The sequence below is a fragment of the Rana temporaria genome, assembly GCF_905171775.1.
Source record: "Rana temporaria chromosome 4 unlocalized genomic scaffold, aRanTem1.1 chr4h, whole genome shotgun sequence".
Lineage (NCBI taxonomy): Eukaryota > Metazoa > Chordata > Amphibia > Anura > Ranidae > Rana > Rana temporaria.
The window spans coordinates 350,518-358,773 of NW_024404442.1; positions in this window are offsets into that span (position 1 = coordinate 350,518).

Below are 8,256 nucleotides of genomic sequence, written 5' to 3' on the forward strand. Positions count from 1 at the left end.
CATCCAATTAGAGGGGTTTTCCCTCGCGGGGCATGCTGGGGGAAGGTATATCTGTGGCAGACGCCGTTGTTCTTTGGTTCTTCGCGGGTTCCTGGTTCCGGGTGTGCGCACATCGCGGGCCCCACCACTATGGCCCACATGGCCTGGGGTCGCGCGCAACGCGAAGTTCCTGACTCTGGGCCCTCATGGCCTGGAGCAACTGATGCTACCAGGGGCCCCAGTGATTTACTGGGTCCCCAACTCTACTGAAGAGATCCCAAGCTATGTGCTGTGCGGTGGGGGATCGGCTCAAGGAGAATCCAGAGGCAGGTTGTCTGAGAAGCTTGAACGAACCATCGGGGATCTGGGTGACCGAACACTGACAGATAACCTCAGTACTGTCAGTCAGTGACCCCAAGCACAATTTACTGGGAGGATAAGCTCAACTATTCAGCTCATCCACGTTCTAGGCCTGTGGCAGAGGCCTCACTAGAGCCAGGCCGGTGGCAGAGGCCTGTTCCTTCCAGCAACTTCAAAAGTGACACTTTGGCTGCCAGACTTGTGGCAGAAGTTTGTCCGGGGGCACTTCACCCACTCTGGCTAGAGTGGTGACGAATTGTATCTACTACTACGGAGAGCAGGATTGCTCTTTTCATATCCAGGCCTGATACTGCAAAGTTCTCTTATTTCATCAACCTTTTCTCTCTACCTCGTGTTGATGTTGGTCGTGTTGGGCTGAGAAATAAAGCATTCAGAAAATCTTACTCACTGATTGGACATTCGTTTACTGCTCTACTCACTACAATCACCCTAGACAACGATAAGAGGTAACTTAATACGCCGATCCCAAAACAACCAGCGGCTCCTGAGGGGGCAGCGCTACATGTATAAGTAGACTGGATATGTCCCTGACAGAGAAGTTCAGATTTCTCCAGATCTCCCATTTTTTACACTCTTTATGGGGGACTAAACCCGAACCCCCCAGAATCACGGCCTATGAACAATGGTGTGACCAGACCATGGAGTAGAGGGGGGAATATCTGTGATCTACAAGTCACTATCCACTGATCTCACTAAGCCCCTCTATATGGTGGAATGGGAGAGAGACCTCTCACAGGTACGGGACTTGGAGGAATGGCATGGGGTCTTCTCTCACCCCTACCAAGGATTGTTACACATTACCTTGGTCATACCTCCCAACAGTCCCGTATTCTGTGGGACAGCCACGGATTCAGACTTATGTCCCGCTCAGTTGACCTGTTTCCCGCATTGCCTGCACTGCCACTCTTCTGCACAGCACAGGCAAGAGAAATGCTTGTGAGAAAATCCTAGATTGACTGATCATTAAAAAACATTTGCTAGGGCCCCATCCTTCCATCAGTGGGGCCCCAGGAGGCAGTAGCAGAGTGGGGACTCTATTTTTTATAGGTAGATGTGGAGGCAGCTAGAGATGCATTTTCTGACAGTCATTTTAAAGTTCCGGCCCCCAGCCTGTCCCTGGCGGAGTGATATGAAGGGGATGCCTGTCTGCCTCACTCCCTCTGTAAGTGTTGAGGGCAAAAGGCAGAGCTGCAGCTGTCGGTGACTGTGTGTGAGGGACCGTAGCCAACCATCAACCAGGTACGTGGAAGGGGTATAGTTTTTGCAGGCATAATTTTCCAGGCAGCAGTGGCGGTGGCACAGAGCAGGGACAAGGGGGAAGCAGGAGGGTGACTGTAACATGTGATCTAGGGGGGGGGGCAGGAGGAGTGTTTCTGCCGCTGCAAAGGCTGACAGAAGTAGTGACAGAGGCATCGCTACTCCTGTCAGCTTGAATGTGAAAAGTCAAATCAGGCAAGCAGGAGAGAGCTCTCATTCCTTTGCAGCTTGTAGCTTCTGTAGCATTCCTGCATTGGCACGGTCACATCGGAACTTTACAGGTTGCTTACCCATCCCCCATCTCCTCCCAGCAATGGAAAGGTAAGGAAACTGTAAAGTGCCGATCTGACAGCCAGTAGTGTATTGTGAGTCATGCTCCCATACCCCTTCAGCAACTGCATCTCTCCTCCCAGCTGCCCATAGAAAGGGTTAAAAATCAGCTTCCCCCTAGGCTCTGACATGTCTAGAGGAGGAGCCTAGGAAGAAGGACAAGACACTGCTGTATCTGAGGTCTGTGTGTCTGAGGGAGAGAAGAGTGCTCTAGGGACACTTAGGACACAATTAGGGGGGGGGGGGTTAGAGTATTAAAGGTGATTTTTCTGAGGATGAGAGTATTTGTAGTAGCAGGGGACAAGATGATTATTTCTAGATGGAGAATGGATGGTACAACCCCCCCCCCCCCCCCCATTATCCTTTGGTCTGCACAATCTCTCCTCCCTGCCATCCTGGTTCAGCCACGTATGTTCTCTGCTTTCCTTCCCCACAACTAATTCTCCAGCTCCTCCGATTCTCCTTTCTCTCCCATCAGGAGCATCTCCGATCTGAATACAGATCTCTCCTCCCTGCCATCCTGGTTCAGCCACATATGTTCTCTGCTTTCCTTCCCCACAACTAATTCTCCAGCTCCTCCGATTCTCCTTTCTCTGCAATCAGGAGCATCTCCGATCTGAATACAGATCTCTCCTTCTCAGTCATAAATCATTCCTGTCCTGACACATCAGACCTCCCTTCTCACAGGCACTCTGGTTCAGTCACCAACATTCCCCCTTTCCCTGCCACTAATTCCTGATAGACTCCTCCATTCCCTAGATATTTCCCCATCCACAGCCCAACTCCCTCCACTTCACACTGTAACATTATAATCCAGCCTGCAGTATCTCCCTATCAGCTCCCTACATCCTAAGCTTAGGATCCCTGTCCCAGTCCCTAATGGGAAAGGGGAAATCCTGATGTTAAGTATAGGGGGATCCTAATTTAAAGGACCGCTACTGATGTGAAGGCGGAACTCCTACTGTAAAAGGGGGACTCTGATGTGAAAGGGGAACTCTGATGTGAAAGGGGAACACCTGATTTAATGGGGGACTCTTAATACAAGAGGGGATTCCTGATGTGAAAGGGGAACTCTGATGTGAAAGGGGTACACCTGATTTAAAGGGGGACACTTAATACAAGAGGGGATTCCTGATGTGAAAGGGGGACTCTGATGTGAAAGGGGAACACCTGATTTAAAGGGGGACTCTTAATACAAGAGGGGATTCCTGATGTGAAAGGGGAACTCTGATGTGAAAGGGGAACACCTGATTTAAAGGGGGACACTTAATACAAGAGGGGATTCCTGATGTGAAAGGGGAACTCTGCCATTTGGGGGATTCTATTGTGAAGGAAGACACTCCTCATGTGAACGGAGGAACTCCTGATATGAAAGGGGGACCAATAATGTGAAGAAGGGACTCCTGATGTAAGGAGGAACTGCTGATGTGAATGAAGGAGGGGACTCATGGTGTGAAAAGAGGCGTGCTTTAATGTGAAGGAGGACACCTGATGTCAAAGGTCGGACTTCTGAAGTGAAGGGTGACTAAATATACACCAGTCCTTGTCTGTATCTGAGTATATACATGGCAGGTTTATGTCAGTGAGCCTCTTACTCATAGCACAGAAATGAGGGAGTATTTTGTGGGTACAAGGACTGCAGACTGTGTACACCATATACCATATGTAGACTTAAAGCCGTATTAACCCCCCCCCCCCAAATGTATATTGCAGGCCAGGTTACCAATCATTAGATGTGGTGGCTGCAATAATTTTATTTTTTAGGCTTTTTTCCCCCTCTGTTGTCACCTGGTGATTTGGCCAGCAACACACCTTCTGTATTAGAGTGCCTACACTCTGGAATAAGGAACACAGGGGGCACCTTTGGATGGCAGCATTGTCAGTCTGGGGGGAGGGGAGTGTTAGCTGGACTAGCAGATTTAGATACACTAACACTTTATAAGGTGTTGCACACAGATTAAATAAAAGCTGATCATTGTAAGCACCCCTGTCAGTGGTAAATAGTTTGTCTCAACACACTAACTGCTACATCTGCAGGACAGCTTGTTTTTTTGAAAAACAACAGATGTACTAGCTGGATCATCAGATGAAAATAGAAGAAAGCCTAAAAAAGAAAGGAAAAGAAAACCAATGCAGCCATCACATTTAGTCTCTGTTTAACCATGCTTTTTTAAGCCACCTCATAATTAAGCACATTTTATCCACACACATTTTTGTCGCGGTGCACTCCGCATGTGTTTTCTATCCCTAGGTGTCCCTCATTCCCATGTTCCAAAGTTGGGAGGTATGCAAGGGGGACAGAAATATATTACTGCCTAGTCCAGACTTTCTCAGCCAGGGTTCCTCCAAAGGGTTCTAGGGGTTCCTTGAGCAATGAACAATTTCTGTCTCTCAGTAACAACTGACATCAATGATCTGTAAGGGGGGGCAGTCTTCCCACTGATGACATATAAGAGGGTCCTTCTCCCATTGGTCACCAATGTAAGGGACCACTACACTGACCACTGATATAAGGAGAAATTCCATCCAAACCGTGAGATTGGTCAGAGACTAATTGGTATCATTCTGGGCATTGCCAGACTAGGTCTTGGTGACAGAGTGAAGGGTGATGCTGCTCATACTATATGTAACCCTCATCTACATCATGGACATCTTCTTCAGCTTCTTAGTAAAAAGGATAGAAATCTTCACAATCCTATAGAAGAGGTTCTGAGTAGTCATAGGAAGGCCCAGCACCCCAATAGTAGAGGAAGAGGTGGTCTGGTGACATGGAGAAGAAGACTCCGGTCAGTCTCTGGATCTCCATCATTGGAAACATGGTGAGACAACAAATACAGCGGGATGGTGGAGGAGATGTTGGTGTCGGTGTGGAAATGGACAGAACACGGGATGATGACACTGAAAGAACAATACGGCTTCATTCTACGATATGTCAAGGAAAGAACCGTACAGGAGAGACTTTTCTCCTCCTGACCCCTGTATATGATATACTCCTGCCCTCTGTATATGATATACTCCTGACCTCTGTATATGATATACTCCTGATCACTGCACTCTAGGCCCATTATTCAGAGTTACCTTTAACCTGATGACCTGTGAAGGCTTTTTAACTACTTCCTACCCGGCCTATAGCAAAATGAAGGCCGGGAAATGGTTCAGTCATCCTGACTGGGCGTCATATGATGTCCAGCAGGATAAGCCTCGATCACGTGCCCTATAGGGGCGCGCAGCGTGGCAATCGCTATTGTTGTGTGTGAGTCTGACACACCGCAACACTGATCTCGATAAAGAGTTTCTGATAGAGGCTCTTTACCACGTGATCAGCTGTGCCCAATCATGGCTGATCACAGCGTAAACAGGAAGTGACATTTATCAACATTTCCCCACTCGCATCTGACAGAAGCGAGTAGAGGAGAGACGCCACCAGCCGCCACTGCATACCAGTATAGATTCTAACACATTACCCAGTCCATACTAGTATAGATCCTAACACATTACCCAGTCCATACCAGTATAGATCCTATCACATTACCCAGTCCATACCAGTATAGATCCTAACACATTACCCAGTCCATACCAGTATAGATCCTAACACATTACCCAGTCTATACCAGTATAGATCCTAACACATTACCCAGTCCATACCAGTATAGATCCCAACACATTACCCAGTCTATACCAGTATAGATCCCAACACATTACCCAATCCATACCAGTATAGATATCCAACATATTTTTCCCTGTTGAGATCTAATGTGTTTTCAAAATGTTCCTTTCATTTTTTTGAGCAGTGTATATACGCTGTAAACACCTATAAGAGCCCAGGAGTCGGTGCAAAGTAATTTTTCTGGTGAAATAAAAGGTTTGTTTTCCTGGAGTTTGTGTCCGGAGTCCATTCCTGATTTCCCAGAATTAAAAAAGCCATTTTGCTGCAACATTTCTCTGGGTGCATTGGCCAGGAAACCAGATGTGGCAGGTGGCATTCCACCAGACCCACGGTGACTGGCCTACTGGAGACAGCCTCTTGAGTTGCCGCGTTGTCTCTGGCGCCCCCCCCCCCAGACCAATTGTCTGGGAGACCACGCTACATCTCAATGGTCTGTTCCAGGACCACCCTGTCTCGAATCGGACTCGGGAACCAAACAATTGGAGCTCCAACGTCAGGAACAGGTGAGATCTCTGCTTTTTGATTTGGGATATCAGTCAGGTGGGGCCTCTCAACGATATTTGAGGGAAGGAGAGCCTGATCATCTCTGAGAAAAACCCATTGGAAGGTTGCGCTTCTCGGGCAGAACTCAGTCAGTAACAATTGGGTGGTAGAGGTTGGTGTGAATTGTGTCTGTACGAGACGTTGCTCAGCAATGAAGTGAGTGTGGACCCCCCATGTAAGTGCATTTCTCACCCGGGAGAATGCGTCAGTTGCTGATAGGGGAAAGTGTTGTCTAGTAACCCTATTTGTATCGAGAATTCAGACCCCTCACTGGATTCTCAAAATCTTATCCAACCCTCTGTGTCTGTCTTAGTGTCTGTCGGCTACATAATGGGTGGAAACCAGTCATTAGTTTTGTCCCCTTACAGTGTTTGACTGCAAATTTTAGGAAGGGTTTCTGCAAAGGTTGCAAACTGAAACTCAGTCCTAAAAGATTAGATGTATTGTGTGAAAAAGATTGGCCCTGCTATGGGCCAAAGGGAACATTTGACCGAGAGATTATAGACCGGCTGCAAGAACGTGATAGGTCGGAATCACAGAAGCACGAAGTCGGTCCTCGGTAATTTCCCATGTGAAATAAAAGGTTTGTTTTCCTGGAATCCATGTCCGGAGTACATTCCTGGTTTCCCAGAACTCAAAGAGCTGTTTTGCTGCAACATTTCTCTGGTGCATTGGCCGGGAAATCAGGTGTGATGGCTGTGACAGGTGACAACACCACCAGCAATTCTTCTTATTCCACCTGTGAGGTTGGTGGTTCATCTGGACCCGGGCTTCAGGACTTCTGGATGTATGGAGAGTCTCTGATGCATCGGTTAGTCAAGACACACGCAGGGATATGGTGAATCAAAAACTACAATTTTATTCCTCGTGGGCACTGCACTTATTCAAAACATACAAGAAAAGGAACGCCCTTGGTTCAGCCAATCGTAGTAAAGTAATTAGTTTATACAAGTAATACAGTACGTCACAATTATACAACATTCCTGAGCGTGTAACCAGCTAAGACTTGTTCTACTGCATGCCCTATCTTGTTATGAAAGATGTACTTGTTCTATTGCACGTACACAATAACATATTGCAAGGCTGTTTCTAGCTTCTGTGTAATTAATCCTAACGATTCTGGGTTAAAGGATACATCTCTACAAGCATTGATATTATGGGGGAACTCTAGCAAGCCTTACAATGCATTGATATTATGGGAGAACTCTAGCAAGCCTTACAATGCATTGATATTATGGGGGAACTCTAGCAAGCCTTACAATGCATTGATATTATGGGGGAACTCTAGCAAGCCTTACAATGCATTGATATTATGGGGGAACTCTAGCAAGCCTTACAAAGCATTGAAATTATGGGGGAACTCTAGAAAGCCTTACAATGCATTTATATTATGGGGGAACTCTAGCAAGCCTTACACCACCGACACACACAACTTTTTTTTTCTTCAATACATTTTTTTATTATAATTTTACTTATAAACAGATTACAGTCATAGAATCAGGAAATAGTAAAAAGGTAGAAATGCAATTGGTCAGGAAAATGACTTGTCTGGAATGTGGAGGCAGAGTCATACAATATAATAATGTAACACGTTGTGTATTGTAACAAAGTATTGTAGAAAAGATCACACCATAGAAAATGAGGGGAAAGGAGAAAATAAATCCGGATATTAAGGGGAAATTTGTGTACGAGGAACACCTTAACAATCACCACCATTTTATTCTCCAGGGCCTCTGCTATCAGATAATATATGTTTGGGGGTTTTATCTAATCTTCAGACCCAAAATTTGCAAAAACATCTGACAGTGAAAGGGTTAATGTGAGCTAGATGGGATCACTCTGCTGTGCTCACACATTAGAGCTCCCCTAGTTGCAGCCTGGTAATAACATTGCTAGGAGGTCTATTCATTTATCTGCTCCATACTTCCCATCTTTATATAAACGTCTCCTGACATTTAGGGGTCTATTCATAAAATATGTGCATAGCAATTCCCCCGGGGAAAGTCCATGTACATTCCTTCTGTGTAAATGGGGGAAAGATGAATGTTATTAGGATATTTGCTGTGCTGGTCGAACGGTTTCCATTAATTTACACTGGA